Here is a 9312-nt window from a genome sequence, read left to right as displayed (position 1 = left end):
CCGGTACAGCTAGCATCAAGTTTCCTTAAGCTCGAGGAGTATGAGGACGGAATAGCAGTAGTAGGTGGCGTGCATGGCGTAAGCATAATACGGGCCGGTAATAATTCCTTATGAGTGGGCGTTCCTTTTTCGCAAGGGGTGAAAGTTGCCCTGGACAAGTGCTCTGAACGTAGATGGCGATGTCGGCGTGTATTCGTGAAAACGGGCTACACCGGCGGCGACGTCGCATAGTTATAAGTGTGGGCATACCAGCCAGTGAATTGGGCTTTTTCGGATCATACTGCAATAAACGGGAAGAGGGGCGCTCTTGAGGAGTTGAATGTAGAGCCATAGTCGCTACTGTGTAGTGGGTGTCCGCTGAGGGTGCCACGATGTCCCTTTACCGCGAGGCACGCTGCGACTACAGTTGAGCAGGGCACTGTGCTGGTGTATTGGTGGGCCCTGCATAATCAGTGAAACCCTTTGTTTTGTATGCCGGCTCGCACGGCAGCTTCTCTCGTTATTCCGTTTGCCTCGCGGGTGAAGGCCGGTGCACGATCCATGCCGGCCAGTTGAGCTGCTGCTACCCTTGAATTCAATACATGATTTCAAATTTACCCGGGAACGCATATATCAGGTCTACATCATCTACCTCTTTTATTTGGTATTCGGGCGGATGTCTAAATTCCAACCCAGACAAGCATTCAGTTACCTCTATTTGTAAACCTGTTGCCGTGATTTAAAGTTACAATACCGCACACCGTGCGGCATCCATTGTGTTGTTTTTATGACGAGTGCGGACACACATTTCTCGTTTTTGCCCTACTTTTAAATTATAGAGTGGGCATCTTTACAAGATTTGCGACGTTGTTATCAAACCATATATACAGGCGCACTACTAGTGTAACTACCTTCACATGCACACTAATGCCTAGGCATTGAACAAACCCACTTATCTCATAAACACTCGTTAACTGGAAGTATTTCTTCAAACTAGATGTAGGGAAACAAGCAAAAATGATACAGTTCCTACAAAAAGACTAAGTAAAACATCGAAGAAGTACATCTCGGTCACCTATGTACGTTCTCCGTTTATTTTGCGTTCTATGTTCACCTATCATACTCACCCCAGTGATCGCCCTGTGAACTCAAAGGGTGAGCATAAAACCTTCTCAAATCAACATGATTATAACAATTAAGCGCTGTTCCACTCCGAAGACAGGAATAGCAAACTCAAATGTATAGCACATTGGGTTGCTATGTCGATGTCTAACACAAAACGGATTGTCTTAGCGAAACAAGACTTCGCACCAAGCAGACGATAAGTGCACTTCAGCACACCGATACCCCGCAAGATGATCATTTCAGTTTTTGTTGCCACTTTTCAGCTACACCATTTTTACTTTAGCTATTGTTGCCTAAATTTTAACACCTTCAGCTCCCAACGTTACTGCATTGTTTCTGTAAATTCTGTTTGGTTTCTTGATTTTTTGTGGCAGTTTGTCTCGTTTACTGTACTGCTAAAACGGGCGACAACAGTTCGCTACGTATGGGCGGAGTGCAGACGTTTTGGATTTCGCCTTTATCTCCTGTGTTTGAAAATAATTATTACCCTACAATTTGCAAAAAAGTTATATTTTTCTTTACATAGCTGTGCTTAATAAAGCGTAAAGTTATTATTACTCCTTAAAACCCCATAATGTTGTCTCGAACGTATTGACTTAGAAGCACGTGCACTAAAATACGATAAATAAACCTATTCGCCTGTAATTCATGATTTCAATCTTCGAATAATTCAGCTGTTTTCTGTAAAAAAGGATGACAAGAAGATTGCAGATGTGTATACCATCACGTTAGTTTCATACGCAGGATACTTAAATTTATTGGGGTAAATAAAATTTAGCTCCGCAATTTGTGGGTATGCCTATACTGGATCAACCTTTTAGTTATTCCGAGAATGTTAAGCTTAAGAAAGTATTTCATCTTCTCCGTTTTTTGGAGACGCTTCAAGAACTGCATACGACTGCTACTCACGTTTCAATTGAGTTTCGGGAATGTTATAATACATACAATGTCGCTGGGGAACTGAAGTGTGCTTAGGTGTTTGGAAGATAAAAGCGCAGAAATTTCAATCAAATACTTCTTAAGTGAGCACCTATGGAGTTTTAATCTATGTAGTAGCAAGAATCTGTTAGTATTTTGGTGCAAATAACTGATAGTGACTGACTAGTGACACTTATAGTGGCCGTTTCTAGAGTACCTGCGTTATATAACGTAAGGGTCCGTATTCGAGACATTAACGGCAATGGCAGTCAGAAGAAACTGCAAGAAAGGTGAGTGGGATACTTCGAGTTAGACAATAGCGACAGTAGAGGAGACACACTTGCGGGATATGCTGAGGGAAAACAACAGTGGTTGATGGGTCGATTTTTACACATACCCAAGAATAAGAAAAGGATTTAAAAATTTCTCGATGATGCATCAAAAAATGATGCTGAATTTATTTGAACTGACAACCATGTATGGTGTAAGCTGCTCAGTGATTGGCTTAGGAGCCATCAGGGGATGGTTAGATGCAAGGCAAGGCTGAATCTCAAAGCGGAGAGGAGAAATCTCCGGAAAAGTAAAACCCCAGCAAGAAGTCAGTCAGAGTCGAGACGGAGGGGCTTAGAATACCTCTTGAAAAACAAAATTGCGGTTTTAAAAACGCGGGTAGTAGATAGACTAAAGGCAATTTATAGCGGCAATCGCAAAATCGGCAGCAACTGTAGAAGAAGCAGCTCAGAGGCAACGAAGTAGAAAACTAAGAAGACAACTATATAATTGGGCTATATACCAACATGAAAAATTCAAAAACGGCGGAACATCTTCAGATACCAGAGCTGCTCAATTGAATAACAAAAAAAAATAAACGACATTTTTGCTTACAACATGGCAGTTATTCAGGAAGTTTGACAGCAAATATAACACAGCTAGCCATCGACAAAGACAGAATGTACGCACTCAAACACGAGCAGCGGAACAATATGCGCAGCAAACATGAGAAAACAAAAGTAGCAGAGAAATTTTACACCCTACGGCATGACACGTGCGGTACAACAAGGTAAATTACTATGCGTACAAGCTTAACATGCGATGTGTCTTCCGAAATAGAGAGAAATTAGGAAAGGCTCTTAAGGGCAGGAAAGAAAAAAAGGGTTCAGGTTGCGACGACACAACTATAGGTGTTAAAGAAAGGACGATATTGCACTCAAAAATCTTGCTGGTGTAATTGCGTTTTGCTTAAGGACTCTATATGTGCCATAGTTTTGAAAAAAAGGAACGTTATTCTGGTTGATAAAAAGAGAGACAACACCAAGGACCTAATGAGTACAAACAAATTGCAAACTCTCAGCTATTTAGAAGCGTTACATCAGTAGCAGACATCTGCTACTTACGCAAAAAAACGAATGCATGAGTACTTTTTTCTTGGTTTCTTTTGATATTTCGTGTTTTTTTCTAAAGGAATTTATTTCTAATGGCTCAGTTGTACCAACGAAAAGTTGCTGCTATCATTAGCACCACTTGTTGCGACTGTATGGTTGTTTTATCTGCCATGGTAATACAGCCTAAAAGTGTTTGTTCATAACTGTTTCTGCTCGCAGAAGTGATTTTGTTCTGTCAGCATGTATTCGGAAACCTAGGCGGGGTTTTTATTACTGTTTTACAAATGGGGTTTAGTCTGGGAAAATTTCTCGATAATGTTTTATTTTTGCAATTTTCAGTTTAATATAACGTTGCCAAAAGAAATATTGTGTTTCACAGCTGCCAGTCTGAAAACAACAGCAATATTATTTGAAGCCTAACAAAAATTTTGGCGCTTCTTCTCACTCCAACCCTCAATGTGAACAACAAACAATTTATTACACTAACCATCTGTATAAAGTAGATGAATGTGCACGTCAGGATAAAAACCAGTCATGGGCAGAGATTAATACGGTGGCAGAAAAAAGACAAACATTACGGTGACGCGAACTGAAGTATACGTTGTTTTAGCTAATGATATTTATGGAAAAAAGAAGCATAAACTCGCCGATGATTTAGAAAGAACAAGAAGAACGCAAGGCAAAATTTTTATACAGGGTAGTGTATCCAATTGAATTATTATTGCATCTACCTTGCCTACCTAAGCCCTCTGCGCTTAGTAAAATAAACAGATATAGGAAACCTCAAGGATACTATAGAGAACACATGCTGAAATTTTTAAACCATTTAAATAGGTTCAGTGCATGGCTCTGTGTTGCAGTTTTAATCTCTACATTGGCTTGGGAAAGGAGAGAATTGTATAGAAAGCAAGTCATTTTTACATATTACATTGAACAATATAGCGTAGCTTCTAACCATTCTAACCACGTTTGTAGCATTTGCACACAATATACCGTTATGTTTTTTCAACCCACCAACGATATGGTTTTATCGAATTTCATATCAAAGTAGCAGGATGAGTTTGAACTTCCTTTTTTACTGAGCAAGCTTTGAAATTATCAAGGTCTCGAATTCCATAGTTGTAGGTCCAACTCAGCACTTCAGTACAACCGCGAAGTATTGGGCGTGTTGGCACTCGATTCAAAGAATAGAGCGAAAGAAAGGTAACCGGACGGGCGTTCCAGAAAAAGAGAGCGCTGTACTGTTTCTGACTGTATTCTGAAAAAAACTGAAACATATACAAGGAAGCCAACCAAAGGGGGTAATCTCATATACCATATATAATTTTACACATTACGGGAGCTATGGTAAATAAGCCTTATCAATATCAAAAGCCTGTTTCCTTGTATCTGTCCTCGAGTCACCCATTGATTGCTTTTCCGAACAGCGGTACTACTTATCAACTGCGAAGAGGAACCCTCGAATTAAAATATTAACTCTCCAAGTGTTCCTCAATATTTTTCGCACTGAACAATTTTTCCCGTTATCTGCATGCTCGCTCAATCCCAAGGTAACGAAATTGGGAATCTATAAACTGTGCACAATCCAGCTACTTTTACGAATAAATTTTGCTCTACTATTACGCATTCAACACGGAAATGCCAATGCATTTTTGCTTATAACATGGCTGTGATTCAGGTATCCATGGTGGTCAGCGCGAACGGAAACAACACACAAAGAAGATAATAACCGACACACCACGAATGCTATCCAACTCGCACAATTTGCTACCTTGTTACATTGATTCAGGAAGTTTGACAGCAAATAATATAAAGCTAGCTATCGAGAAAGACAATGTACGCACTCAAACACAAGCAGCGAAACATTAGGCGGTAGCCTAAATGAGAAAACAAAAGTAGCAGAACAATCGTACACCCTACTATATGACCGGTACGGTACAACAAGGTAAATTACCTAGCGTAGAAGCTTCACCGGCGATGTCTCTTCCGAAATAGAGAGGAATAAGGAAAGGCTGTGCGTAGTGCGCAGCCGACCTGTTCGGACGTGCTTTCCTGGTGCTCCGACCACAGCGTGTTTCTACAGTGAAGGACAGCGAAACGGCAGAGACAGCGGAGGAGAGCCGAAGCTGAGTATTTACCTGCACATTTTCTTTCTTGTTGTGTCGGGGTTTCAGCCGAGAGGATGCGTAGAAAGCTGGTACACCATGGTAGCTGTCCGCGGCATGTAGACGCAGAGGACTTTCAGCGGGATGGCGGCGAGGCAGACGAAGGGGCAGGTACGTGTCGGCCCTGCGTAGTGGTGTCGCGGCTAGAATGCGTAGAAGCGGTTAACTCGGGGTTAGCTAAGCGGGTTGCAGAACTTTAGGCAGCGCTAAGTAACGAACGCGATGAACGGAGGGCCGTTGAGGGAAAGTTAGAAGCAGCTGAGAGGAGCGAGAAAGGAGCGTAATTTCGCCAACAAATGACGACCCCCTCGGCCCATGCAGCGAAGCGTAGGCATGCGCCGAGGTGACACCGGGGGTGGAAGCTACAATAGGCAAGAGCTACTCCCATGTGCTGCGAAATAGGACAGCAAAACCAGTCGATAACCCGGGTAGCAGTAAAGAGCGGTACGTTGCAGATGATAGCGTGGTAATCATTGCGGGTGGCTCTAACATGAAGAGAAGCAGCACTGCAATAGTGGAAAGGGTAAAGGGGGATAAGCGTGTGAAGGTGGGGTGTTTCCCAGGTCAAACGATGCAGACAGTGATGACTGCAGCGAAGGGGCAGCTGGCCTTGTCTAATAAAGCTAGAAACCTTGTGGTAATTGCCGCGGGGCTTAACGATGTTCTAAAGGGAGAGGAGGGAAACCTTGGCCAGGAGATAGCGAAGGGGTTAAAGGACCTGCGGGCGACGGCCCCAAATGTGCGCATTGCAGTCTCCACCCGGCCGGAGGTGATGAAGCAGCGCATGCACACCGAACGGGTAATACTCGCTGCTAACAGCGAGATCGTGAGGTGCGGCAGGGGACTTGGGCTTCAAGTGATAGACGTGAACAGGGTAGTGGGCAGCATCGGACGTAGGCAAGCTTTTCAGGGGACGGGATTCACTTCACCCCCAGGCTAGGAAACAAGGTGGAGTGGTGCTTAGGTGGGAGAGCGGTAGCTTTTTTAACGGGGCCCGCACAGCTAAGGAAGGCAAACTAGGAGACAAAGGGGAAGCAAGAGACACTTTACACTCAACGCTGTGAGGCAACCAGGTCTAGAGCTAAACGGAGAACCTACGGACGTAACTGAGAGCGTTGACAGAACTCATTTAAGTGGAAACAATGGAGCAAACAAATCTGTAAAAGACAAAAACAGACCCCGTAAACGGAAAGGGAAAAGCAAATGCAATAAATATTTATTCAGCTACATAAATATGCAGGGAGGCAGACAGCCAGATAAGTGGGTGGAAATTCAAAAGCAACTTGAACGGGAAGGAATAGAGGTGTACGCTTTAGCCGAGACTCACCACCGGGAGCTAGAAGCCACACCTATCATATACAATTATGTCTGGGAAGGTTGCAACAGGACCACAGGAATGAAGAAAGGGGGAGGTGTTCGCATTCTCATTAAACAAGGGACCGACTGGCAGAGAGTGCATGAAAGTTGTAAAGAGCATCTATGGGTTAGAGGCACCATAGCGGGGAAAAATACATGGTTAGGAGTGGTGTATCTGTAGACCGGAAGTAGTGCTAGGGAGGAAAATGAGGAAATGGTAAACTGTTTGAGAAGAGATATAAATGAGTTTAAAGATTCGGGCGAAAGAATCATAGTTGGAGATATGAATGCCCATATAGAAGGTTTGGATGGATACACAGACCACAACGGTTCTCTAGTGATAGATCTATGCCAGGAAAACCGGCTTGTAATAGTAAACACGGAAAGCAAGTGTGACGGACAAATACGTGGGAAAGCGGTAACAGACAGTCCAGCATAGACTACAGTTTAGTATCCGAGACAGTATACGGAAGGCTGCGGGAAATGAGGATAGATGGAAATGGAACACACAGCTTAGGAAGCGACCGTAAGCGGTTTAGCTTGCACTTTGGAGCCGCAACCCCGAGAAATGTAGAAATAGGTACAATAGGAGGAACGAATTTGAATAATGAGCAGTTAAAGATCATCGCTGATAAATTGGAAAATGAAATAAATAAATACCCAGGCAAAAATTGGGATTACGATAAAATGATTGCGTTCATAAAGGGTAAGATGAATGAAGCAAAGCAATAAAACCGATGGAAATAGAAGAGAAAGCCGAGAGGCTGATGGAATATGGAAATAAAAGAGGCTATTGACCACCGAAGAAAGGTGTCGAGAGAACATAGAGAAGCAAAAAGAACTGGTATGGAACCAGAGGTAGTGAAGGAAAAGTGGGATGTCTACAGGGGGAAACACTATAAGTGCAGAAAATGGTGCAAGCAAAGATCAAGCAGAAAAGCGAACAATGGATGGCAGACATACGGAAGAAGGACAAAAGCGCATCCAAGAAGTTTTGGAAACATGTAAAATCACTAAGCTCAAAAAACAATAACCATCAAAAATTTATGATTGACGAGGAGGGGGAACATTTAAAAGGAGAGCACGCGTCGGCGCACATTCATCGAGTGATTAGTGAGATGTTTAGGACAATAGTGGTAGGGAAACCTGCACCGATAACATCACCGCAACAATATACTGCGGAAAGGGAAATAGGTTTGAGCAACCTTGATTGGAAAAAAGCAGAGCAAAAGGTTTCCCCCCAGACAGCAGTGGGCCCGGACGGAATACCAATGCAACTGATAAACCTACTTGGACCTAAAAGTAAGGAATCGTTTATGAGGGCAATAGGTAAGGTGATAGAAACCGAATATAAAGCAGAGGACTGCTTAGAAAGTAGGATGAATTTAATATATAAAGGCAGAGGAGACAAAGCCAGTATTGATTCATACAGACCATGCACAGTAACGTCAGTGGTGTATAGATTCGTAATGCAGGCGATAAAATCAGAAATTTAAGCATGGATGGAAGAAAATGAAATACTTGGGGAACTGCAGAATGGATTTAGACAAGACAGGCGACTGGATGACGATCTGTTCGTGATAACGCAATGCATTGAAATTGCGAAAGCACAGAATAGACCGCTATAGATTACGTTCTTGGACATTAAGAAGCATATGACAACTGTAAACAGAGAACGGCTGTGGAGAATGCTGAAACTCCAGGGATTATATGACGAATTACTACAGTTCCTTATAGCAATGTATAAAGACAATAGAGTGCACCTTACTTGGGAAGGACAGAAATGCGCACAGCAGGTCAACATCCATCGCATCCATCGGGGACTGAAACAGGGATTCCCTTTGAGCGCAATACTGTTCATGCTTTACATGGAAGGGTTAGAAAAGAAACTGGAAGAAAGTCAAGTAGGGTTTAGCCTAACCCATATGCTGCAAGGCGAAGTTGTACAAGAGCATATTCCGGGAATGTTATACGCACACGACATTGTTCTTTTAGCTGATAACCAAACCGATATGCAGCGGCTAATAAATATTTGCGGCCAGGAAGCCACTGACGTCGGGTTAAATTTCAGTGCAGAAAAATCAGGAATAATGGTTTCAATGACGCTGCCACCGACGTAGTGTCTATCCAGCATGGCGAATTACCTAAAGTGAAGGAATATAAATATTTGGGAGTATGGATAAACGAAGGGGATAACTACTTAAGTACTCACGAGGAGCAACTGAAGGTTAAGGGAAAGCGAAACGCGGCTATAATGAAGCATAGAGCTCTGTAGGGGAAGAACAAATATGAAGTAGTAAGAAGAATGTGGAAAGGAGCAACGGTTCCGGGTCTCACATTTGCGAATACTGTACTCTGATTAAAATCAGACGTTCTATCAGGCCTTG

This window comes from Haemaphysalis longicornis, unplaced genomic scaffold, assembly GCF_048455015.1.
Source record: "Haemaphysalis longicornis isolate Haplotype H1 unplaced genomic scaffold, Haemaphysalis longicornis Haplotype H1 scaffold_6, whole genome shotgun sequence".
In the NCBI taxonomy this organism is placed as follows: domain Eukaryota; kingdom Metazoa; phylum Arthropoda; class Arachnida; order Ixodida; family Ixodidae; genus Haemaphysalis; species Haemaphysalis longicornis.
This window is presented reverse-complemented; position numbering follows the sequence as displayed.